Source organism: Phocoena sinus, chromosome 11 (genome assembly GCF_008692025.1).
Source record: "Phocoena sinus isolate mPhoSin1 chromosome 11, mPhoSin1.pri, whole genome shotgun sequence".
Classification (NCBI taxonomy): domain Eukaryota; kingdom Metazoa; phylum Chordata; class Mammalia; order Artiodactyla; family Phocoenidae; genus Phocoena; species Phocoena sinus.
Window position 1 is genome coordinate 34,961,917 of NC_045773.1, and position 13,759 is coordinate 34,975,675.

Sequence of the window (13,759 nt, forward strand, 5' to 3'; positions counted from 1 at the left end):
TTGTTCTGCCACAACAAAGAGATGCTGGAGGGGTTTGAGCAGAAGTGAAACATGATGAAACAGAGGTGAGTGTTTTAGAAATGCTCACCTGGTCCTGGTCTAAGGAATGGGTTCTAGAGGAGACCCCAAAGCAGCCATTCTCAGAGCAGGAGAGGGCATTGCCCCTGGCGGCATAATGAATCACTGGGACTTCTCTATTTGTCACAATGACCTGGAATCCTACTGGCATGTCATGGATGGGAGCAGAACAGTCCCACACAAAGAAGAATCATCCTGTGTCCCACTGGACTTTCAAAGGACCCACTGGACATTCAGATAGGAGAAAAATCTGCTTATAATCACCTGAATCTAGAACTTAAACCCATTTTATATATAAGTACAAAGGAGTTTTTCCATGGTTTTAATAAACACTGAATTTTCCAGGAATGCAACTGCAGTGTAATAAAGAGAAAGTTGTCTTCTGTTTTGTTCAGAACCTTACCAAAAAGGTTTTGTTTGCTTGTTTGTTTGGTGTTTTACCATTTTGGAAAATCACTTCTCCAACTACAGCTGTGCTCATGGATCCTGAGTCACCAATAGAGCACCTCTGTATCAGTCTGCATTTGGGGGTGTGGCATTCCTATTTAGTCTGCTTACAGGCACAAGTACACAAGCACTTCACATAGTGAAATGCTTCTTATTTTATTATAAATTACTTTTATTTATCTTTGATATTACCAGATGAAGCATCATATTGATTTTTTGGTTTTAATTCTGACTTTAAGTAGGTTATATTGTCTCAGAATTTCATATCAGAATGGTAATGGGGGGTGTATGAAGATCTATTGCTCTATATTAGAAACACCATTGAAAGGCTGTGATGTTGCTAGTGGAGATACAAAATGGTTCACCCTGAAGGAGCAAATTGACAAATGCTTTAACTTTTGACCCAGCAATCCCTCTTCTGGAAATTTATCTTACAGTTGCTAAATGATATACATGTGCAGTTATTCATTACCGCATTATCTCTAAGAGCAGAAGACTGGAAGCAACCCAACTTACTATCAGTACATAATTGGTTAAAGAAACTGGTTCATCCACACAATGGAATATTATGCAGCTATTTAAAAAATGAGGATGTTTTCTATATATGGATGTGAAAAGATCTCTAGAGGGACTTCCCTGGTGGCACAGTGTAAGAATCCACCTGCCAATGCAGAGGACACGGGTTCGATCCCTGGTCGAGGAAGATCCCACATGCCGCGGAGCAACCAACCCCGTGTGCCACAACAACTGAGCCACTGCTCTAAAGCCCACGCGCCTAAAGCCCGTGCTCCACAAGAGAAGCCACTGCAGTGAGAAGCCCATGCACCGTAACGAAGAGTAGCCCCCGCTTACCACAACTAGAGAAAACCCACGCACAGCAAGGAAGACCCAACGCAGCCAAAAATGAAATTAATTAATTAAAATAAAATAAAAAATATCTCTAAAGTATATTTTTTAAAAAACTTTTAAAGCATGGTACATAGCAGGATATATGGCATGTTGCCTTTTTTTAAAATGAATTAATTAATTAATTTTTGGCTGCATTGGGTCTTCATTGCTGCACGCGGGCTTTCTCTAGTTGCAGTGAGCGGGGTCTACTCTGCGTTGCGGTGCACCGGCTTCTCATTGCAGTGGCTTCTCTTGTTGTGGAGCACAGGCTCTAGGCGCACAGGCTTCAGTAGTTGTGGTGCATGGGCTTAGTTGCTCCACAGCATGTGGGATCTTCCCGGACCAGGGATAGAACCTGTGTCCCCTGCATTGGCAGGCGGATTCTTAACCACTGCGCCACCAGGGAAGCCCCACGTTGCCTTTCTGTAAGAAAGGGGGAAAATAAGATTACATATTTTTATTTGCTTAAGAAAACAATGGAAGATACACAGGAAACTACTAATAGTTACTCCCTGTTGGGAGATTAGGAGAAACAGAGTAGATGGGGACGGGATTCAGAGTGACACTTCACAATATCTATCATTTTCAATCATTTTGATTTTTGAGCCTTGTTAACCTATTACTTATTCAAAACAATAAGAAGACAAATGTTCATAGCTCTTGGAACAGTTCAGACACTGGGACCAGAGCTGGAGTGAAAGGAGTGGTCATTGGCATGCAATGTGCGAAACACTTAGAGACCTTGATCCCCTACAGAGGTGGTTCTCAAGCCCTCAGAGGTTCTGATTCAGTAGGTTCAAGTTGTGTCAGGAGATGGCGGGGCATCTGTGTTTCTAATAAGCCCCTCAGAGGATTCTGATGCTGGTGGCCATGAACCACTGTTGGCAAGCATGCGGTTTCTTTTACATGAAATGTAGTGTAAAGCCGAGTGGCATTATGGACTTTGGGTTCAAACAAACCTACATTCAAGTCATGGCTCACCCTCACATCAGCCGTGAGAATTGGGCAAGTTACCCAACCTTTCTGAGCCACACTTTTTCAACCACAAAAGATGGATAACAACAGCACCAGACAGCAGATATCACACAGACGTAAAGAGGGTGCAATGGGACGATGCAGCTAATAATTCAACAAATGTTCATTACTGCTTCCATTCTGCAAATACAGCAAGATTTCTACACCTGGGCTATTGCCCTGGCTCTCTTTGCCTTGGAGTGCCAAAGCTTCCTGCTTCACCATCACCAGGCACACACATACACACACACGCACAGAACCCACCTCTGCATCCCCACCACACTGCCCAGCCCACACTGCTCTGCACCATCCTCCATAAAGACATCCCTTCCCCTCGCCCCTCTCAAATACATTCCTTTTTCTTCCTATGGTAGCTAGAGCCATCTTTTCAAAGACAAAAATCAGACCATAGTCATTCCCCTCCTCAAAATCCTCCAGTGGGTTTCTGTTTCCAATTAAAATACAGGCTCCTAACCAAGGCACCCAAGGCCCTTGACTCCCGCCCCCCACCCCGCCGCAGCCTCACTTCCATCTCTCTCTCCCCTTTGCTCTCTGTGCTCCAGCCAGTCTCCTGAGCTCCTTCCCACATTTAGCCCTTTGCATATGCTGTGCCCGCTGCCTGGATGACTGCTTCTCACTGTATTCAGGTCCCTGCTCAAATGTTTCCTTCGTGGGGAGAACTTCCCTGACCCACCCTCAAACCCAAGTAAAGGAGAAACACACACCCGTCCACACACATACCCCCATACTCACACACTCATACACCTCCATGCTCTTACCTTGCTTCAGTTTTCTTCCTAGCAGTTATCACTACTGATAGAGTGATTTACTTGTTTATACCATGTCTTCCCCATTGGATGGGATGTGCCCATCTTCATCACTGAGACTATAATGACTTCAGCAAGGCCTTTGATATTAGCGGGGGCTCGATAAACATCAACTAAATGGCTAGAACAGCTGTCAGCTTGAAATTCCTTTCTCCCAAGTTCCTGCCTGTTTCCGTCTTCCTCAGGCTCTAGCATCCATCTCACACAAGACAGAGCCTTTTAAAAAGCACTAGATTTGGCAAGAAGGAGAGAGTCAGGGAAACTGTTCTTCTGGGGAGAAATGCTCAGTCACATCTCTGTGGGAGGATGCTGGTTGAAAGAAGAAAAGAAAGAGAGACAAGGAAGACTTCTAAAAAGTTTAAAAACACGATGAGAATGGCTCACTGAATGCTGGGGGTTTTTTTTGGCTACATTGGGTCTTTATTGCTGCATGTGGACTTTCTCTAGTTGCGGTGAGCAGGGGTTACTCTTCGTTCCGGTGCGTGGGCTTCTCATTGCGGTGGCTTCTCTTGTTGCAGAGCACGGACTCTAGGCACTTGGGCTCTAGAGCGCAGGCTCAGTGGTTGTGGCACACGGCCTTAGTTGCTCCGCAGCATGTGGGATCTACCAGGACCAGGGCTCGAACCCACATCCCCTGCATTGGCAGGCGGATTCTTAACCACTGCGCCACCAGGGAAGCCCTGAATGCTGTTTTTTAAGGTATCAGAGGAAAGAAATTTACTTGTCATCTTCAGAATTCTATTTATTGTACAATGGTGACATTATTTCCAGGCCCGCAGTGGTGTTCAGGGTGCAGACTTGTGCCAAGGAGACCACTGTGAACCAGAAGTGTTCCACTCTTAGAAGATATATTCTGGTCTTTGGAGATGTCTGAAATGCAGCCCTTGGAAAAGATAGCCCTGAAGACAGTGTCAGGTTCACTGTGCCCAACCGCCTTGCATGGAGCAGGCATTAACGCAGCTTCAGCTGAATTGCACCAAACTAGATGACCCTTTCAAACATTTCTGAATCTTCCACTGGACTGAAAAGAGCTCTTGAATTCCCAACACAGGAAAAGGCAATGGGTGGGCATGTGGGTACTTTGTGCTAGATGTGTCCCCTCTATCTAAGAGCTGTCTTCTGGGATAGGCCTGTGCCACTCACCAAGGAGAAGGTTGTCCTTGGTGAGTGGCACAGGCCTATCCCAGAAGAAGGAACCGGAAGAACAAGCTGACCATGGAGCAGCTCATCCAAGCCTAGAGATGTGCTGGTGCACACATGTTAGAGGAGGCTGGCCCCCTACTACTCAGGGGTGGGGACTGAGTGTGCCAGGCTGTGTGCTCCCCTAGCCCTCCCCTGTCCACCCCCAAACCCACGCTGGGAACCCCCACAACTTTTTTTCATGGAAAGCAGGGTAAATGTGTATTTAAATGATTCAGTGATTTTTTTTCACTTTTTTTTTTAACATCTTTATTGGAGTATAATTGTTTTATAATGGTGTGTTAGTTTCTGCTGTATAACAAAGTGAATCAGCTATACATATACATACATCCCCATATCTCCTCCCTCTTGCGTCTCCTTCCCTCCCACCCTCCCTATCCCACCCCTCTAGGTGGTCACAAAGCACCGAGCTGATCTCCCTATGCTATGCGGCTGCTTCCCACCAGATTCAGTGATTTTTTAATTGAAATATAGTTGATTTACAATGTTGTGTTACCCCACAACTTTTTTTTTTACCCCACAACTTTTTATCGAATATGTGATTCTCTGTGTGTCTATGTGAGTATACATTATATATATTGTAAATATATATATAATTATACACTCGTATTGAGACGTTCTGCACGTATATACATATATATTACACATTATAACCATATATATATATACACATATGTATATTATACACGTATCCACACACGTGTATGTATATGTGTGCAGAATATCGCGATATGACTGTGTGTGGGCAGGTGTGCGAGTCTGTGTATGTGAGTGTGTGAGTGCCTGCACACGTATGTGATTGTATATGTGAGTATATAGACGTGATGTTTTGTGCATGTCTGTGACTGTGCGTATGTGTGCCTGTGAGTAATCGTAACATCGCAGTTATCTGCTCTGCAAAAAGCAATCAGTCCTAGGGCAAGGCAGTCCTGGCACTCAGTTGAGGAGATTCCTTTAAACCAGTTCTACCTGGGTCCTTGGAGAACAGTGGCCTCACACACACGGTGACACAGCTTCTCAGCAACCGCTCTCCAGGCCAGAGAAGAATGCTCGTGTGAAACGAGAAGCCCTTAAATGAACAGCTGCAACATATGCCGAGCCTACTATTCTGGTTTTGTTTTACATTCAAAACATCAAGCCAAGTGGAGACAGAGAAGAAAGTGTTCACACATAGCACACCTTCTAATTATCTGAATCTAAAGTTGCCTGTTTTCATAGAGGGCAGACTGCCTTTTGGAGATTGGAGATGTAAGAAAATGTCTTTCCAGAATTGAATTCATTTCTTTGGGAAAATCTTAAAAACAAGATTTCTAAGTGTCCACCAAAGAGAACTGGTTAAATTAATCACAGTTTATCACATAATGGAATTTCATAAAGCCATTAAAAAAGGATAAGGTGACTTCTGTGTACTGACATGCCCACATGCCAAGTGAAAGTGTTAACTGGAAGAAAACAACAGGTTGTTGAACAATATGTGCAGTATAAACCCATTTCTGTTTTTTTTAAATGTAGGTATAGGTATAGGGGTAAGTATAGGTATGGCTGTATCATACTATATATCTTCTGAGTGTGTAAGCATGGAACAAACCAGAGAGTCACATGCTAAACTATCAATGCTCGGTACCTCTAGAAGAAATTGTTGGGAAGTTGAAGTGAAACATTTCACTTTTTACTTTCAGCATTTTGGCATTGTTTGAATCCTTACAAAAAGCATGGAAAGTAAAAGTATGAGTATGGAGAGTACAGACAGTTAAGTGGAGTATGTCTGGAGGTATTAGCAAGGCAGCATCCGAACAACACAGATGTCCCAAAAATATGATGTATGTGTCAAAATCATGATACAGCAGGAAAGGAAGGTCCATCAGGGATAATGAATGAGCTGGTGGAGGGGTGGGGGCAGGTGGGGGAGGGAGGTCACTCCTCAGAGCTGGAATGGATTTCAAATCAGGAGGAACTGATACATGTTTTCTGAGTTGAGAAAATGACCACGTCAGCAGGACCAGATGGCAATGTAGCCTGGATAGTGGCCCCTGACCTCTTATAGTGCATGCATTTGTGGCTTTCCCTTCATTGAGTTGTTTTCACTGATGACAACTGTTTTCTGAAATGTTGAATTGCAGTTGTGCAAATACCTATCACACATTAAAACATTTGCTTTCATGACCGTGTCTGGGGGACAAAAGGTATGTAAACTCCAGGAATATCAATAATCAAAAAGTAGATTTTCGGCTATATTACTTTTATAATAAATATAAATATAATATTCAAAATTTTGCATGAAATAATCAGGTTTCAAATATAAATGGCAAACCCTCTATTTGAAGCCAGTTTTTGGAAGATCCACCCTCAACATCTCATTGCAGGTCAGCTTCTCCAGTGCCAGTCAGTAACCCCTCACACTATTCAATAAGGCTACATTTTGGAAAATAAACAACTTTTAAATAAGATACATAAAAATCATTTAGGTTAGTACATGACCTATTTAAATACATACATTCCAAAGGCAGATGTAAGTGTGGATGAGATTAGCCTCTGTTTTAAGTGCTCATTGTCAATAGTTCTCTGTCTCTCTCTGTCCCTGTCTCTCTCTCTCTCTCTCAGCATGGACTAGAGCTGGCAGTAAGCACTAAGCATAACTTCCTGTTGGGAAAAGTGGACTCTAGATCCTCAGCTTATTTATTTATTTATAATTTGTTTATTTTATTTATTTATTTTTGGATGCATTGTGTCTTCGTTGCTGCACGCGGGCTTTCTCTAGTTTCAGCGAGCAGGGGCTACTCTTTCCCCCTGTAAAGGTAGCAGGGGCTACATTTTCCCCCTATAATAGAAATATGGCAAGAGGTCTACTTTTACCACTTCTATTTAATATCGTACTGTAATTTTTTTTTTTTTTTTTGCGGTACGCGGGCCTCTCACTGTTGCGGCCTCCCCCGTTGCGGAGCACAGGTTCCGGACGCGCAGGCTCAGCGGCCACGGCTCACGGGCCCAGCCACTCCGCGGCATGTGGGATCCTCCCAGACCAGGGCACGAACCCCTGTCCCCTGCATCGGCAGGCAGACTCTCAACCACTGCGCCACCAGGGAAGCCCCCGTACTGTAATTTTTAACAGTGCAATAAGGAAAGAAAAATATTGGAAAGGAAGAAGTAAAATTTTCATGATTTTCATATGACATGGTTGTATATGTAAAAGACCCCACAGAATCTACTTTTAAAAACATACTAAAAAATAAAAACTACTAAAACTAGTAAGTAAACGTAGCAAGGTCACAAAGTCAATATATAAAAATCAACTGCATTTATATATATTAGTAACAAACAATTAAAATGAAATATAAAAAATAATACAGGCACATAGGAACAAGTCTAAGAAAAGATATGTAAAACTTTTATATCAAAAACAACAAAACATTCTTGTGAGAAATTAAAGAAGGCTTAATAGAGTTAAACCATTAATATTATTAAGATGTCCATTTTCCCAAAACTGATCTCTTAATTCAACACAGACACAAGAAAAATCCCAGAAAACATTTTTATAAAAGTTGAAACACTGATTCTAAAAATGCAAATAAAAAGCACCTAGAATAGACAAAATGATCTTGAAAAAGAAAAACAAAGTTGGAAGACTTACACAAACCAACTTTGAAACTTATAAAAGTTTCACTATTGCAAATGCAATACTGAAAATGCAAATCAAAATATAAAGGTACAGTATTAAGACAATATTGTATCGATGTAGGTATAGACATAAAGATAAATAGAATGAATAGTGAGCCCAGACACAGACCCATACTTATAAGGTCAATTGATTTTCAACAAAGGTTCCAAGTTAATTCAATGGGGGAAAGAATAGTGTTTTGTATAATTGGAATCCATATGGAAAAACATGAACCTCAGCCCTTGCATCCACTGTACACAAAAATTAACTCAAATGGATTATAGATATGAGCCTAAGAGCTAAAACTATAAAACTTCTAGAAGAAAATATAAGAGAAAAACATTTATTACCCTGGTATAGTCAAAGATTACTGTATGCTCACAATAAACACTAAACCAAAAAAGAAGAAAATGATAGCTTGGACTTTATCAAAATTAAAAACACATGCTCTTTGAAAGAAACCTTAAAAAAATGCAAAGACAATATTGAAGAGAAGACATATCTAGAATATATAAGGAATTTCTACAACTCAATATTAAGAAGATACACAATTTATAAATGGACAAAAGATTTGAACAAACTTCACAAATGAAGATTTGTGGACAGCAAAAATAAAAAACAAAAAAACACCTGAAATGATGCTCATCATCATTATCAAAAGGGTAATGCAAATTTAAATCCACAATGAGATACCACTACACACCCACTAGAATCGTTAAAATTTAAAGGCAAGATAATACTAAGTGTTGAGGCTGTGGAACAACTGGAACTCACATATATTACTGATAGGAGGGAATATAAAAGAATACAATCATTTTGGGAAACTTGGCCTTTTTTTATACACATAGACCTTCTCTGTTACCCAGAAATTCCTAGGTATTTGCTCAAGAAAAATGAAAACACATGGCTACAAATTATACACAAATGCTCCTAGCCCCAAACTGAAAGCAGCCCAAGTGTCCATTAACAGGTCAGTGAGTAAACAAATAGATTATTCATATAATGGAATGCTACTCAGCACTACAAATGAATTACTAATACATGCAACAAACGACATGAATGAACCTCAAAAGCATTATGCTTGTATAGTATACAAAAAAATGTATACTATAATAATTCCAAAGTAAAATATGGAAAAAACAAACAAAAACTAATCTACCATGACAAATCAGAAAATGCTTGCCCAGAAGACCTAAAGAGACATTTCTCCAAAGAAGATATACAGATTATCAACAAACACATGAAACGATGCTCAACATCACTAATCATTAGAGAAATGCAAATCAAAACTACAATGAGGTATCACCTCACACCAGTCAGAATGGCCATCATCAAAAAATCTACAAACAATAAATGCTGGAGAGGGTGTGGAGAAAAGGGGACCCTCTTGCACTGGTGGTGGGAATGTAAATTGATACAGCCACTATGGAGAACAGTATGGAGGTTCCTTAAAAAACTAAAAACAGAACTACCATACGACCCAGCAATCCCACTACTGGACATATACCCTGAGAAAACCATAACTCAAAAAGAGTCATGTACCACAGTGTTCATTGCAGCACTATTTACAATAGCCAGGACATGGAAGCAACCTAAATGTCCATCGACAGATGAATGGATAAAGAAGGTGTGGCACATATATACAATGGAATATTACTTAGCCATAACAAGAAACAAAATTGAGTTATTTGTAGTGAGATGGATGGACCTAGAGTCTGTCATACAGAGTGAAGTAAGTCAGAAAGAGAAAAACAAATACCATATGCTAACACATATATATGTAATCTTAAAAAAAAATGGTTCTGAAGAACCTAGGGGCAGGACAGGAATAAAAACGCAGACGTAGAGAATGGACTTGAGGACACAGGGAGGGGGAAGGGTAAGCTGGGACAAAGTGAGAGAGTGGCATGGACATGTATACACTACCAAATGTAAAATCGATAGCTGGTGGGAAGCAGCTGCATAGCGCAGGAAGATCAGCTCGGTGCTTTGTGACCACGTAGAGGGGTGGGATAGGGAGGGTGGGAGGGAGACACAAGAGGGAGGAGATATGGGGATATATGTATATGTAACGCTGATTCACTTTGTTATAAAGCAGAAACTAACACACCATTGTAAAGCAAATATACTCCAATAAAGATGTTAAATAAAGAAAAGGAAATGCTTGCCCAGCTGGGAGGCACTGGGTAACTGTCTAGAAAGGGCACAAAGAGACTTTCTGGGGTGAAGCAAATGATCCACATTTTGTTTTGGGTGGTGTTTGCACAGGTTAATGCTATTGCCAAAACTCATAAAACTGAACACTTAAGATCTGTGCATTTTATTGTTTGTAATTTATGCCTCAATTAAAAAAAAAACTTATGGTTATTAGATTTCTCTGTGCAGTATTGTTGCCCAGCAATTATACTGTTGTTATCAAGAGATGCTGATGGACTACCGTGCATTGTAATAACTGCCTTTTTGTATTACAACTATTTGTAACTTTATGAAATCTCCATAAATATGATCAATTGCAATAATAAAGTTATGAAACACTTAAAAATGACAACTGGCAGAGGGAAGTATTTGCAACTCATCTCTTGGATAAAGGGCTAACCACCCTTATATACAAGAATTCTTAAAAACTTATTTTTAAAATACTGTAAGTTGCCAAAGTAAAGATGGCTTTATTCTAGGAGTGAAGTGCTTTCATCACAAGTAGATTCCACACTTGGGTGTAGCCACTTTTCCTGTTTCTGGTTTTACTTCCATGTCTAATGGTAGTTTGGAAAAGGGGAGGGAAGGAGTGAGAAAGAGATCAGCAAGAGAGGAGGAAGGATGGGAGGGAAGGATGGAAGATAGATACATACCTATGCTTGGAAAATGTACTAGATAGACATATGTCAAAACATTAATAACAGGCAGTGAAACTATTGGAGATTTTTTCTTCTTGTGGATTATCTGTGTTTTTTACAATGACCATATATTACTTTCTGTTCATTTATAGGAAATGTTATCTTGCAAATGAGAACTATTTCTGGTGAACCTATTATACTTACAAGTACTTTAAATAATTTTCATGGAGCTCAATTTATGAGCTGAAATTTTTTTCCTTCAACAGGCAGTGCTTTTATTATTCATTTATCCCCACCTACCCATAGAATATAGATGAATTAAGAGAGCTTCATGAACTTTTACTTATAAATGCTGCATAATTTTATATTCCAACAGCAGAGAATATTTTTTAAAGTTCATTTAAATCTACCTAACTTATATTTGGAGTTTTCTTCTACAGTTTCCATCAGAGATGGTGCCCATATTGGTTTCTTAAAATAGATGTAGGAAAGGAATCTGCTGACAAGTTATTTGTCCTTTAAAAAAGCCTTTGTATTATATTTCAAACATGCATAAAAAATAGGGAATTATTTAGTGACCCTTGTATAACCATAACCTAGATTGAACAAATATCTTTGTCATATTTGCTTCATCTTTTTAAAAATAAATTAGACATTGCATTGTGACATTTCATCCCTAAATACTTCAGCAAGCATTTCTAAGAAATAAAGACATTCTACATAACCACAAAACCATTTTCACATCTAACAAAATTAACTATAACTTCTTATATCATCTAATATTTATTTATTTTTTCAACTTATTTATTTATTTGTTGTTAGCTGCGCTGGGTCCTCACTGCTGCGTGCGGGCTTTCTCTAGCTGCGGCGAGCGGGGGCTACACTTCACTGCAGTGCGCAGGCCTCTCATTGCAGTGGTTTCTCCTGCTGCGGAGCATAGGCTTTAGGCTCACGGCTTTCAGTAGTTGTGGCATGCGGGCTCAGTAGTTGTGGTTCATGGGCTCTAGAGTACAGGCCCAGTAGTTGTGGTGCACAGGCTTAGTTGCTCCGCGGCATGTGGGTTCCACCCAGACCAGGGCTCGAATCCGTGTCCCCTGCATTGGCAGGTGGATTCTTAACTTCTGCGCCACCAGGGAAGTCCCAAATATTTAGACCATATTCAAATTTCACTTATTGATCCCCAAAATGTATTTTTGCAGATATTTGTTTGAACTAGGATCCACATAAGGTCCAACCAACCATTTCTTTTCTTAAATCTAGTCTTCTTTAAATCCAGAACAGTTTCCATCATCACCACCACTTTTTTCTTTGTTAAAATAATGTCATTTCTTAAAGAAACTTGGTCAGCTATTCCATAAAAGTGTTTTCTGGCAATTTAAAGAAAGATTTGAGAAAACCACCAAAGAACTGGTTGGAAAAATTGTCATCTCTAAACACAACATCAGATTCATATTTTAACGTCTAAATTTTGCAGATCTTGATCTTGGACATCAAGAACATAATGCGCTCTTTGTGGAGGGAAGTGGGAGAGGGAATATTAGGAAAAAATGCCTTAAAACTACCATACAAATCGATTGATCTAGATCTTTTTTTTTTTTTTATTAAGCTCTGATTTTAGGAAGAAAGCTGCCTTGCCATTGGAACCTCTAAAGCCAGAAGAGACATTACAATTTCCCTTCTGGCCTGGAGGAACACAGCTTAATGTAGCTTGCAGGAAGCCTCAATTCAGCTAGCTTTAACACCCCCCAGAAGGAGATAAAATGTAAAAGAACAGCACTTTCCCTATTAGGAGGCCCATGTTATCACAGACAACAGGGGTAAGAGAGAAGACATTTCAAGCTAATGATGTTTACAGCTAACCAGATTTGGTTGAAGCAGTCCATTGGACACCAGTCTACAAGTCTCATTTCTTATAAGGTTCATTTATCTTAGAATGCTCGACCACCAAAAGTACCCTGCCTTCACATTTCTCTGAATATTAAGCTAGACGATGAATTCTTCTCCCAGCTGTTTAACTATCTTTAACCCCCCCAGGCTGATACAGTATTGTGTATGTTAATTCAACTGCATTACAAATTCTCTAATATTGAAAAGAACAACAAAAGAGACAAATATTAAGCATAATGAAAGAAATGTTGTTGCTAGGGAGATTTTTACATGATTCAACCAAGAAAGTTCTCCATGCATAGAAGGAAGAATTCTTAATTCATCCAAAATATAGTAATTGAACATCTGCTGACTGGGTTATGCAGCCATCTCTGTACTGTCCTGGAAGAGTGTACTGCTTTCCTTGCCATGGCTGGGTCACAAGCAGACCTGAGGTCAGAGGTGAAGTCAACTTCATCCAAACCTAAATCTGAGAGCGGTGAACAGAGCTTCCCACGAGGAAAATCAGAGGGCAGCTATCAGCAGAAGATGGAATGGATCCCGGGAAGGCAAAACCAACAAATCCATAGACCCAGGACTAAATGAAAACAGGGCTCAACAAACATAGAGAAGGGGTCCTCACTGGTGTGTGTTCCCTCTTTCCATTCGAATGTCCAGGCCCCTGATACTTCTGAACTAACCAGCCTTGGCCCTTCTCCCAATGGCATCCCATTCTCTTAGGACTCTGGGTCCACCAGGCTTGTTGGCCTATTGGGCAAGCTTCCTAATCTCCTCTCCCAGGCAGACAAACCTCATCTCCAGCTAAATGCATTTTATAAAGTCCTTAATGGAATGGCCTTAAGGGAAAGAGTGTTTTGGTCCCAATCCCTGGAAACACATCATAGCCCAGCTAGCTGTCTAGGCTTCTGAGTCCAGCCTTAGTGGGAGAA